Here is a 4,838-nt window from a genome sequence, read left to right as displayed (position 1 = left end):
GCGGTTGTGCTGGAGAGCCCTGGCATCTCAGGTAGCTCCACAGGATGCAGTTAAGCTTGAAATGGAGCCGCTGCCCTGAATTAGGTTAGGCGTTGTAGGGGTGTCTCTGAGAAACCTGCCATAACTGCCAACGGAGATCTGGTAAATACAGGTGATGGAGAAGAGAGAGACTTTGCTCTCCCGACGGCAATGGCTCCATTTGCTCAGAGGAATTCCTCTGTAGGCTGCCCTGGAGATAATGAGCAGGAACAGGCTTCATTGCCCTCCATATGGGCATCTGCTGTCACTTCAGCTGGCCAAAGGAATGCCCCACCAGCCTCTGAAATGATGACGGCAGACGCTGCCCTGTCGCTCTGAATTGCTCCAGCAGAGCTTCCAGTTCCCTGCACATGTCTTGGACCACCTCTGGCACCTCACGTGTCGCCTGTGGTTTGCGTGGGTACAGGAGATTCCTCCCTTTCAGTGTCTGGGTGTCCTGTCTCATAGTGGGACAAGAAGAGGTGATTCTTGGCCCGAACTCTGTCTCTGAGAGGGGAACTGACTCTGCTGGCAAGAAGGGTCCCTCCCCAGCTGAGGGAGGGAAGCTCAGAGATGACTTCAGCTTGTTTCACAGTTGGTTCCCCTGGAGCCCCAGGAATATCTTTGAGGGAGTCCACAGGGAGCTGAGAAAGTGCTGCCTTGGGCTGGTCCTCTGCTGCTGAGCTGGGCCGGGCTCCTGGGATGGAGGGAGCTCATGGCAAGCGGGCAGCGCTGCAGAGAGACAGCTCTGCCCAGGAGCAGCTCCTCTGCAGAGCACAGCAGGGCTGAGGGTGCTGCCTGCAGGTGGTGAAAGGAGAGGGATGAGGCAGAGAGAGGTTAAAGGCAGTCTGGGGTGGGAGGAGAGAGGAGACTTCACCTGGAGAAACATCTTCAGAGCCCTTAACAGGGTAAGTCTCTGGCTGCAGGGCAATGCAGCTGCGGTTCCTGAAAAGATCTCCTAAAGCTGGCACGTCCCACAGCCTATGGGATCCGTCAGGAGGACTCTGGCAGTTCCTCCAGTGTAGAGAGAGAGGACGTGCTTTGGAGCACGGCTTCCCTGCTGCCCCGTCAGAGGGACAGGGCAAGTCAGCTGCAGAGGTATGAAGCCGGGTGTGCAGCCAGGGGTGCCAGGGCTGTCCTTCTGAGCGGGGTCCCTGCACCCCAGGGGGCTGTGTGCCGGGGCAGGGACTCTGCCGCCTGCCAGGGTCAGCTCCCAGCCTGCCCAAGGAGTTCCCCACGGCTCTGCAGGGAGAAGGTGTGGGTGGAAGGAGCGACCCCCAGCATGGTAGGGCAGGGATGAGCAGGGCAGGGCAGGGCAAGGGGTTTCTGCTCTCAGGAGAGTGCTGCCTGTGTCAGGGCTTCTCACCGCTTCAGCTCTCCCTCATCACATTTCAAAGTGGACTCCTCAAGGAGCACATCAACTCAGCAACAACTTCCCCTTCCTGCCACCTCAGGTTTTCTGTGATCTGGTCTTCAGCCCTTGCACACGCAGAGATGCCCCTGGGCAGTGCCCTGCCCCTGGGAGGTGTTGGCAGGGCAGAGGTGAGCACACAGCAAGTGGGATGGGGTTTGTGAGCAGTGACAGGGAGTTGTGCTGGGGACAGGGAGACGGCTCCTGGCAGCAGAGACGTGGGCAGGGAGTGAGAGGGAGCTGCTGCCAGAAAGAGTGGGGAGGGGGCGTTGGGGGTGGCAGGTTCAGCTCCTGTTCAGACGCCCACCCTTTGGGTCCTGCTATGCAGGTGTGTCTGTGGGAGCAAAGTGCCCAAGTCTCCTGCAGGCAACTTCAGGACATTGAGCTCTGTCCCTGGGGTGTCCTGCGGGGCTGCAGGGTGCCCTCCAGAAGGGCACAGCTCTCCCCTCGTATCTCTGTGCTCCCTAGGATCCCCATGGAGAAGACACCTGGGTGCTAAGGCCCTGGAATGCTGCTGGGCAGCTGTAGGTGGGCAGCTGCAATGATCCCGCTGTGTCTCAGTCTGGGAGGGGAGAGAGGAGAAAAGGCGAGGAGTCTGTCCATCTGCTCTTTGAACCTGGATTCCTCTGCTCTCGGCAGTGTCCGGTTTCTTTTTAGGGGAACACATTGAGTGTGATCATCCTCCAGCTCCAAGCTGCCAGCACAGGGCAGCTGAGAACGGGACTGCTGGGCAGGGCAGCTCTCCTCACTCTGCACTAAGGGACAGTCCCTTTGCCTCTCAGGAGCCACGAGATGTCACTTGGAGTGCATGAGAAAGGCCAGGGATTTCAGCCATCCAAACCCACTCCTAAATGTGGCAGGTGCAACTAGAACAAAAGAAACAAAACCAAATCCCCTCAGCTCTGTTCTGCAGTTGGGCAAATTGCGAACAGCCACACCAAAAAGCTCTGTGATGTATCACGAGTGCATTTAAGTTGAGATCAGCCTGCGTTCCTCGTTCCCTCTCGCTGCACAGCAGGAAGGACTCCTGAGGAGCCCATTCCAGAGTCCCTGCTCCCAATGGCCCCCTCAGCCAGCAAAACCCGGAGCTCAAGTGAGGGAGCTGCAGAGAGGTCTTGCTGAAAAGAGAGAGTCTGAGTGTGGGGTTGCTATGAGACATGTGCTGTTTTGCTCGGAGAAGGCTGCCCTAACTCAGTACTGCCTTTTCCTTCTCAACAGATAAGCAAACCCAGAGCCAGCAGATGTCCAACGGCAGCTCCATCACCCAGTTCCTCCTCCTGGCGTTCGCAGACACACGGGAGCTGCAGCTCTTGCACTTCTGGCTCTTCCTGGGCATCTACCTGGCTGCCCTCCTGGGCAACGGCCTCATCATCACCGCCGTAGCCTGCGACCACCGCCTCCACACCCCCATGTACTTCTTGTCCTCAACCTCTCCCTCCTTGACCTGGGCTCCATTTCTACTACTGTCCCCAAAGCCATGACCAATTCCTTGTGGGACACCAGGGCCATCTCGTACTTGGGATGTGCTGCCCAGGTCTTTCTGTTTTTCTTCTTGGTTGGAGCAGAGTTTTCCCTTCTCACCATCATGGCCTACGACCGCTACGTTGCCATCTGCAAACCCCTGCACTACGGGACCCTCCTGGGCAGCAGAGCTTGTGTCCACATGGCAGCAGCTGCCTGGGGCAGTGGGTTTCTCAATGCTCTGCTGCACGCTGCCAATACATTTTCCATACCACTCTGCCAAGGCAATGCTGTGAACCAGTTCTTCTGTGAAATCCCCCAGATTCTCAAGCTCGCCTGCTCAGACTCCTCCCTCAGGGAAGTTTGGGCCCTTGTGGTTAGTCTCTGTTTAGCTTTTGGGTGTTTTGTGTTCATCGTGCTGTCCTATGTGCAGATCTTCAGGGCCGTGCTGAGGATCCCCTCTGAGCAGGGACAGCACAAAGCCTTTTCCACGTGCCTCCCTCACCTGGCCGTGGTCTCCCTGTTTATCAGCACTGGCATGTTTGCCAACCTGAAGCCCCCCTCCATCTCCTCCCCATCCCTGGACCTGGTGGTGGCTGTTTTGTATTCGGTGGTGCCTCCAGCAGTGAACCCCCTCCTCTACAGCATGAGGAACAAGGAACTCCAGAATGCCCTGAAGAACCTCATTCTAGAGGTAGTATTTCAGCAGCAATAAGCTGCCCATCTCTCTTCACAAGGTTTCTCCGAATTATCTCAGGCAACTTGTGTCCTTTGGGCATTGTACTGCTTAGAATCGTGTTTCTTCAGGAAGGTTTGCTTTCATCCTGCTTCTCAGGAGGATGAACCCAGGCTGTCTGGCCCAAAGGCCTTCTCTAAATGAGTCTATCACTACGCTAATGCTGGCCTCCTTTGTGGCATGTCTGTAAAAAAAGGGGATTTCCTCAGTGCAGCGTGTGAAGCTTGGGCTCTTCTTTCCAACCTGGAGTGCAGGCTACGCTGAGGGAATTGCAGGCTAAAAGGCCCTGCTGTTGTGCTTGGGTGCGGCATTGGCTTAGCGGGACAAGGACATGGGTCGATGTGTAAGGGAATGAGGGCTGGACTGATCCTTGGCTTTACTGGGTGCCCAATGGCATTGGAGATGCTGAGCAGTCAAAAGGCACCTGCTTGAGGCTCTCTCACATATGACAGGGCTGGTCAAAGATGCCCGACCTTCTGAAAGGGGATCTGAACCCCCCAGGAGAGCACAGGGCATCTCTGGGTCACTAGGTGCCTCGGGGTGGAAAGGGAATGGAGGTTTAGAAAACTTCCCCAACAAGTGGAGTCACCCAAAGGGAAAGGGCTAAAGTGAAGGATGCGCAGCCTAATGGGGGCTCTGCAATGCCAGAGAGGCAGCGGAGACACAGCAGGCATGAGGAAGGCAGCCGTGAGAGCGATTCACTTCATCTTCAATGAGAAGCCATGGGCTGGATCCAGTGACACCCCTGAACACATCCTGAACCAGTTGAAACACCCCGTGATTTCTCTGAGTGTCATAGCCACAGACCCATGGGAGACATCTGTGAGGGGTAGTGATGCTGGTCTGGCTAGATGTGCTTCACTCCCAGAGCAGTATGGCCGGTATGTAGTCACCCCGTGGTCCCAGGGCACCAGAGCCTGCTTGCTCTGCAGAGCAGCACCACCAGCTCAGGGCCCTGTGGGGAGCTCAGGGAAGGGAGCAAGGACCAACTGGCCAGGCCAGCATGGACACACGCCCCTGGGGAAAGGCTCTCTGTGGAGCAGGGATTTCCCTGGAGAAGAGTGGAGCACCACGCGTGTGTCACAAGTAAGGCAAGAAGGAGGAGAAACAGGTTGTTGTGTTCACCGGCTTGGGGCAGCTCCTGTGTCACTGGGACTGGCGGGTGGGGGTGGCACAGGCTGCCCGGGGGCTCTTCTGGAAAGGAGAGGGCAG

General features: G+C 57.0%; 1 pseudogene; it reads left to right on the top strand.

Annotated features, from left to right (window-relative positions):
* Positions 1-2,670: 2,670 nt before the first annotated feature.
* On the top strand, positions 2,671-3,605 carry LOC127028649 (olfactory receptor 14J1-like; annotated as a pseudogene).
* Positions 3,606-4,838: the final 1,233 nt, after the last annotated feature.

This window comes from Gymnogyps californianus, unplaced genomic scaffold, assembly GCF_018139145.2.
Source record: "Gymnogyps californianus isolate 813 unplaced genomic scaffold, ASM1813914v2 HiC_scaffold_38, whole genome shotgun sequence".
Lineage (NCBI taxonomy): Eukaryota > Metazoa > Chordata > Aves > Accipitriformes > Cathartidae > Gymnogyps > Gymnogyps californianus.
The sequence above is the reverse complement of the archived record's forward strand: the minus strand, read 5'-3'. Positions and strand labels throughout refer to the sequence as shown.